Genomic DNA, 8788 nt, shown 5'->3' with positions numbered 1-8788 from the left:
CTCGGGGAAGGAGAAGAGGATGGAAACCCTTCAAGATTAGCTAAACCTTCGAGAAATATTGAAATTCTCATTGGTCTAATAGTCTCAGTAAAGAATTTAAGTCCCATTCCCTTCAAGATATTGAATTTTAATATTTGATATTAATATGTTTATCTTATAATGAAAAAAGAGTACATTTTTTAAAAGAAAGATAAATTTTATAAATTGTTTTGATTTGTATAGTTAAAATTTCCTTGCAGTTCCACCTCTTAAAATAAGTTTGATGTGAGAAAATGTTATGTTATTGAATCAAATAAAATTAAATATTAAGAAATTTTCATAAAACCCTACCAACTTTAAGGTATTCCATTTTAATAAATTCTTAAAACTTTGAACTCTTTCACAGGTTATAGTCATTTTGTTCCTAGTATAAATGCAGATAAAATCGTCAAATCGAGATTGTTAAAATATATTTTTAATCTAGCTCTGATTTATTTCGCAACCTATGTAACATTAACACTAACCAGAAACAAATCAATTTATTTTTCTCGTACATAAATATGTTGAAAATATTAAAAAATTACTTTATTTTAAGATAAAATTTTAATTTTAAGAAATTTACGTTTGAAAAATTACACAAGTTTTTTAAAGCTTGTGGATATTTCAAAAAACGTAAATGTTTTACAGATAGTCTTCTGCACCCTGAAAAAAGTATTCACATATTTAGAGGAAAAATCCTCTTCTAATATCCTCTCAATTCTTCCTCTCAAAACAAAAGTATTCCACTTGAATGTAGAATATTTTTATTCTTTAGTGATTAATAATAAAAAACAAAACAATTTTTTTGAGGTTTGATGTCAAAAGCATTGAACTAAAGTTAAATAAATAAATAAACAAATTTATAAATTAATGTAATTAAATAACAATTAATCATTAATTATATTTACTTAATTAAAAACATTTAATTTAGTGCATCAGAGTAACTTTTCTTTATCAGTCCATAACCATAATTGGCAAATAATATGGGAGAGGAAAATCCTCTCAAGTAAAGACTATTAATTTTGATACAATATATAAGAGGAAAATATGCATCAAATTAAGAGGAATCTGCTAGAATCAAGATTACTTTTTTTAGGGTGTGCTATTAATTTAATTAATTTATTACGAAAGTTTCACGAAGTTAAGGTAAAAGTACCCATTATGGGACAATTTATAAAATTTCACTTATTATAGGACAAACTTGGAAAACATTAATTTGAGACCTGAACATTAAAAAAAGTAAACCGAAAAATATTTTCCTTAATAAAACACCTATTTTATTTCACAGAAATAAAATAATATATGAGCTAAAAATTAGTTGAAATTTTTAAAAAATTAGTTTATTGCGTAATGTCAAAAAATGGAAAAAACATCGTTCATGATTTCAGAAAAATTTCTAAAACCCTGTGACTTATTACTGATTTGTTCTGCAAAATTAAGACTATAATGTATTATGTATAAGTGATCAAACAACTCGTTTTTTATTCTAGAATCTATTTCAAAAATGACATAATTTAAATTTAAATAATTTTTTGAGAAAAATAAGTGTCTTATAATAGGTTCATAATTTTATACCTATCTGTAATTATGGGACGGCAAAAGGCTTTGTCTCAAATCAAGGTACATTTTTAAAACCCTGATCCTATTGTGGGACACGTCAGTTTGTTGATTTATTTAAAGAATCTCTCATTATAATTTTTCTGAAGGATCATTGTTTATTTATTTTAATTATACAATATATAAATAAACAATAATAAATAATTAAAAGTTAAAAATAATTAATTGAATCCAACATAACCTCCAAATATTGTTTGCCCACAATTTAAGCTGTACTTTTTTATATATTTGATGTACATTAGTACAAAAAATGACCGCTAGAGGACAGCCGTATATTATATTAAATATTTAATTTATTGTGCACAAGTGAAAATACAACTTAGTACCATTATAATTATGCAAATTAATTAACATTATAGTAACAATTTGTTCAGTGTCCCATAATAGGAACCGCATTGATGGGACAAAGGTGCACTATAAAATTCATGTCTCATAATGGGTACAAATTTTTTATTTACAATTTTATCAATAATTTATTATTTCAACATAAAAATGCTACCAAAAAAACTCTTTTAACAACCAGAGACATACACAATTTTAATGCAGCAAAAACTTTCGTGTTAGTTTCTTAAAATATGGTTTACATACACTAAATCTCAAAAAACTGTCAAAATAACCTTCCCATAATGGGTACTTTTACCTTATCTTTTCCTTTCTTTGGAAGCATGAAATTGAAAAAATTTGTAATTAAAAATGTTTTTTGAGTTAAGAAATTTTACTTCCAATTTTTTCTTGTAATAGAAATATAAGGTTTGAATTATATTGTTAATTTCAAATCCTTCAATTAATATTTTGCAATAATAAATAAAAAATGCAACATATTCAATATAACATATTCATAACAATTCAACATATTCGACGAAGCAAAATACCATGGTGAAATTTAAATAGCCAATGAATTATTGTTATAGTAATAAAATCCCCAACAAAAACATCATCGATCCAAAAGGTATGTCAAGCAAAAATTATGTTTACCATGAAAACAATTCGCGAAATGAAAGTTAGCCAAGTAAATTTTAAGATTATGTTAAGTTTTAATTAATTTTTTAATACAAATAATTAAATTTAAAAATGGGAAATTTAACGAATCAGAATTTTAAAATATGCGTGCAATGTTTTCGCCTTTCACGCAAAAATTCTAGAAATTAATGTAGATGGGAAACTACAATACTGAAATTGACCGGAAGTATGTTAGGGCAAATGGAGTTTCTGTAAAATTCTGATTATGACATATAACGATTCGAGAAAATAGAGATTAGAATAAATAAATATTAGGGGAAATTAAAATTATGTTAAATGGTAATTCGCAAAAGAAATAATTCTAATATTAATAATTCGTTAAAATTAAAATTCGGAAAAATAATAATTAGAAAATTTAGAAATTATGAGAAATGATTATTCGGTAAATTGAAAATTATATAAAATAGTTAATCGTTACTTTTAAAAATAGAAAAAGTATAAATTTGGTAAATTGCATTTTAAAACAAATAACACAGGCACACAAAAAATAAAAAGCTGTTTGGCCGAGACACTACTCTAGTCTATTTCCATGTATTTTTTTCACGCTGAATCCGAATCCGAAGTCAAAATTATCAGATTGGCTTTTATTTTTGAGATAAACTCAAAAAACTGCTCAGAAAGAAAAATAAAATCAAAAAGTTAAAAAATTTTTGAATGTCACTGTCATAGTGTAATTCAATGTATTTTTTGTCGCTGAATCCGAATCCAAAGTCAGAATTGTTAGATTCGCTCAAATTTTTGAGATAATTGCAAAAAACGCAAGTAACAAAAAACTCAAAATACTCAAAATCAGTTTTTTGAAATTATCTTCAAAATTTGAGCCAATCTGTCAATTCTGACTTCGAATTCGGATTCAGCATGAAAAAATACACGAAAATGCACTATCGTAGTGTTTCCGAATTCGAAGTCAGAATTGACAAATTGGCTCAAATTTTGAAGGTAATTCCAAAAAACTGATTTTGAGTATTTTGAGTTTTTTGTTACTTGCGTTTTTTTGCAATTATCTCAAAAATTTGAGCGAATCTAACAATTCTGACTTTGAATTCGGATTCAGCGACAAAAAATACATGGAATTACACTATCGCAGTAACATTCAAAAATTTTTTAGCTTTTTGATTTTATTTTTCTTTCTGAGCAGTTTTTTGAGTTTATCTCAAAAATAAAAGCCAATCTGATAATTCTGACTTCGGATTCGGATTCAGCGTGAAAAAGTACATGGAAATAGACTAGTGTAGTGTCTCGGCCAAACAGCTTTTTATTTTTTGTGTGCCTGTGTAATTGTTCGAAAAAATATTTATTATACAAAATGGTAATTCGAAGAAAAAAAAATTATAAAAAGTGGTTATTATGTAAAATCAAAAATAGTAAAACAGGTTGTTGGAAAAATAAAAATTATGAAAAACACTAATTCGCTACAATAATAATTATGACAAATGGTTATTCGGTAAATTGAAAATTATAAAAACTGTCCTTTCGAAGTTAAAAAATTCTGTCAAATAATAATTCGAAAGTATTTTTATTACATAATCTGACGATTCGAATTCAAAAAATTATAGTCAATTCCTTTTAGATAAAACGATTTTCGGGAAAATAAAAATTCGAAAAAATAAATTTGGGGTTTAATTATGCGCCTCACATTTTCTTGTACCAGATGTGGAACATGTTCTTGTATAATTTCATCTTTTTTTTAAATTAAAAACTTTAAAGACTGCGCAATAGTTTTCTTAACTTTTTACAGCTGCGCAATTATTTTTAGAATGCATAAGTAAAGAGTCTTAATAATTATAACTTATTAAAATTTCAAATTTTTTTCTAAAACATTTTTAAACAAATGTTTTTGTATAAGAACATAAACGTTTTCTTGTAAAAATACTTGCACATGAAACCTGCACAAGAATATGTACATTTTCTTGAACAAGTATATTTTCTTGTCCAGTACAAGTTCTTTTACAAGAACATGTCTCAATTCTGGATGCTAAACTTGTTCAAGAACATTACTTAAACATGTACAAGAAAATGTACATTTTCTTGTACAAGTTTTTTCAGCTGGGAATAACTTCAAGAGTATTTTTGATAAAAACGTGAATTTTTTTAAAAGTTTCGATTTATCCTTTTTTTCTTTCCCAAAAGAAACATTTTCAGACAAAAATTTTTTATGAAAAATATTTTCACTCACAATTATTTTTAGTTATAAACATTTAAAAATCTTCCCAATTTATAGAACGCATACTTTTAAGTTATTAAAAAACTATGATTATTATTATCATTATCCCAACAAAAACATCTTCGATGCAAAAAGTTACGCCAAGCAAAAAATTATCATAATCATCGAAACAATTCGTGAAATGAATGTTAGCCAAGTAAATTATAGGATTATGTTAAGTTTTAATTATAATTTTTTTAATACAAATAATTAAATTTAAAAATGGGAAATTTAACCAATAAGAATTATAAAATATGCGTGCAATGTAGAAAGAAAGTATAGTTTTAATCTAAATATTAATTAGAGTTAATGATTATCAAAATAATTAATTGAAATTAATTTTTTGATTAAGAAAAATTTCAATCATACGCGTAGTTATGAAAACTTGGTGTGAATTATTTTTTTACATATACTACTGCAAGTGGATTAACGAAAAATTAATTAAGGATATAAATATTATTTTTAAATACTTAAAAATAATTCACGACAAGTTTTCATAATTGCGCGTACAATAGAAATTTTTTCTAATTAAAAAAATAGATTTCAATTAATTATTTTGATAATTATTAAGAGTCAGTATCAATTTTACACAAATTTTTTTGTCATTATGTTATATTTTACAAACGGCAATTTTTCTTCATTATAATAAAGAAAAATACAATTTGTTATATTTTACAAACGACAGATAAGTAAATGTTATATTTTACAATCTTTCATTTGTCAAATGTTATATTTTACAAATATTTCTCTCCAATTTCAATAAACTCCAATACAAGATGCTCTCTTTTCATACGTATGTATTAAATAATATACATACAGGGAGAGTGATAAACACAGGGACTCCTGTTTACAAAGACATATTAATAAATCAATTTTACATATTTTTAAACAATTTTTGGATTTCCTGTGTTTCATAACTTCATTAATGCATATTAATAATTAAAGTATGACTGTACTTCTTAACTAACACTATTAAATTTTAACATGATGCAATAAAGAAAATTTAAATTATCACTGGTTTCGATTCTAGGTTGTCAAAAATGTAAAGTAGTAACTAATTGAATACAGAAAATTCAAGTTTAAAATATCATTCGTTCAGATTCACGGTTTTTAAAGAATTTCAATTGCTACAAAATTCAATGAAGCCAATTGAAATTAACAAATAAACACGCTCTATTTAAAAAACTTTTAAAACTAAAAAGTGATGTCATTAAAATACAAAAAAATAAATGAAAGCACTTACCGTCAATCATTCAAAGAAATACATTATGTCAATTTGTAGAGTTCCAAACTTTAGGCATTAAAATATTATGTCAAACAAGAGATGTAAAAAAATTTAATTTAAGTCAACAATCCATCCATTACATGCATATTAAAATATGTAAAAGAAACATCTGGCAACAAATTAAAAACTTAAAATTTAAGTTAAGATTTGTTTCGCTTCGAAGCTTTTAAAAACTAATATTAATAGTACACTAAAACGTCAATCGAGAACACGTCAGTCGAAAACAGAGCAAGGGAACACTTGAGGGGAACTGGGGAAGTGGGTAAAATTTAGGTTATGACTGACGCCAAAATCGTACTTGTGATTTTTAAATTTAAGGTAGATTCAGTGCCCCACTAGTGAAAATTGCCTAGATAAAATTCACATTGTTACGTAAGGCACTTCATACGGCCCTGAGTGTTTTTATTTTCGAGCGATAAAAATCGCGTGAATCGAGAACAGTAAGGCACATTCGTCTGTTCCCGATGGACGTTTAAGTGTACCTAATTAAATCATCGAAATTTAAGTTTAAAATATTCCTCAATCCGATTCGAGGGTTTCAAAAAGTGATTTTAATGGTACCTATTTAAAGAAACGAAATATAAGTTTAAAATAACAGTCGTTCCGATTCGAGGGTTTCAAAAAGTAATTTAAAAGGTATCTAATTAAATAATCGAAATTTATGTTTAAAATATCACTTGAGCCGATTCGAGGGTTTCAAAAACTAATTTTAATGGTACCTAATTAAATAATCAAAATTCAAGTTTAACGTATCACTCGTTCGATTTCGACGGTTTTTAAAAGTAATTTGAATAGTACCTAATTTAATAATCGAAATTTAAGTTTAAAATATTACTCGTTCCGATTTGAGGGTTTCAAAGAATTTCAATTGGTACTAAGTTCAATGAAGTTAATTAATATTTACAAATAAACACAATCTACTCAAAAAGTTTTAAAAACTAAAAAGTATGGTCATTAATATATGAAAAATAAATAGAAGCACTTACCGTGAATCAATCGAAGAAATAAATTTTGTCGATTTGTAGTGTTCCAAATATTAAGCATTAAAATATTTTGTCAAAGAAAAGATGTAAAAAATTAAAATTTAAGTCATCAATCCATGCATTACATGCATTTCAAAATATGCAAAAGAAACATCTTTTACTCAATTGAAACTACAAATTTAAAATTAAAGTTATGTTTTTTTCCGATTCGAAGTTTTCAAAAATTTTTGCAAGTACTAATTCGATGGTTTCAAAAAGTGATTTTAATGAAACCTTATTAAATCATCTAAATTTAAGTTTAAAATATCACTCAATCCGGTTCGAGGGTTTCAAAAAGTGATTTTAATGGTACCTAATTAAATCATTTAAATTAAATTTAAAATATCACTCAATCCGATTCGAGGGTTTCAAAAAGTGATTTTAATGGTACTTTATTAAATAATCGAAATTTAAGTTTAAAATATCACTCGATCCGATTCGAGAGGTTTAGAAAGAAATTTTAATGGTACCTAATTAAGTAAACGAAATTTAAGTTTAAAATATCACTCGATCAGATAAGAGGGTTTCAAAAAGTGATTTTAATGGTACCTAATTAAATCATTTAAATTAAATTTAAAATATCACTCAATCCGATTCGAGGGTTTCAAAAAGTGATTTTAATGGTACTTTATTAAATAATCGAAATTTAAGTTTAAAATATCACTCGATCCGATTCGAGAGGTTTAGAAAGAAATTTTAATGGTACCTAATTAAGTAAACGAAATTTAAGTTTAAAATATCACTCGATCAGATAAGAGGGTTTCAAAAAGTGATTTTAATGGTACCGAATTAAATAATAGAATTTACAGTTTGTAAAATCACTCGTTCCGATTCGAGGGTTTCAGGAACTAAATTTAAATATACCTAATTAAATAATTGGAATTTAAGTTTAAAATATCACTCGATCCGATTGGAGGGTTTCAAAAAGTAAATTTAATGGTTCCTAATCAAGTAAACGAAATTTAAGTTTAAAATGTCACTCGATCCGAAACGTGGGTTTCAAATAGTAATTTTAATGGTACCTAATTAAATTAACAAAATTTATGTTTAAAATATCACTCGATCCGATTCGAGGATTTAAGAAAGTAATTTTAATGGTAGCTAATTACATAATCGAAATTTAAGTTTAATCACTCGTTCCGATTCAAGGGTTTCAGAAAGAAATTTTAATGGTACCTAATTAAATCATGGAATTTTAAATTTAAAATATCACTCTGATACATGTCACTGATAGGGGTGACTAGAATTCTTGAAGATAGTCAAAAATTGCTTATTCTTCATGAATTTCTTGTCCTTGGCTGAGTCATTGTTAACGGGTCTGCTACGCTTTCCCAACCAAACTCCACCGCCGCGCCTCTTTCCTATTTCCCGCTTTTCTCTCCCACTCTCCACGCGTCAGGCCCTTTGCTGTCAAAGCGTCACTTCTTTAAACCTCCTGCTCGCTGGATACTATTCCGAGCGGAGTTTTCAGTTAATTTGTTTATAAAAAAGGTTATGTTCGAGGTTTAATGTTTTTAATCTATATATATGAATTATAACTTATAATTTATTATAGATAATTATTATTTTACAATAATAAGTGATTAACTGATTAATAATTATAATTGTTGTTATTATAATAAT

This window comes from Leptopilina boulardi, unplaced genomic scaffold (genome assembly GCF_019393585.1).
Source record: "Leptopilina boulardi isolate dan_hultmark-lab unplaced genomic scaffold, ZJU_Lbou_2.1 LbouV2_251, whole genome shotgun sequence".
Lineage (NCBI taxonomy): Eukaryota > Metazoa > Arthropoda > Insecta > Hymenoptera > Figitidae > Leptopilina > Leptopilina boulardi.
This window is presented reverse-complemented; position numbering follows the sequence as displayed.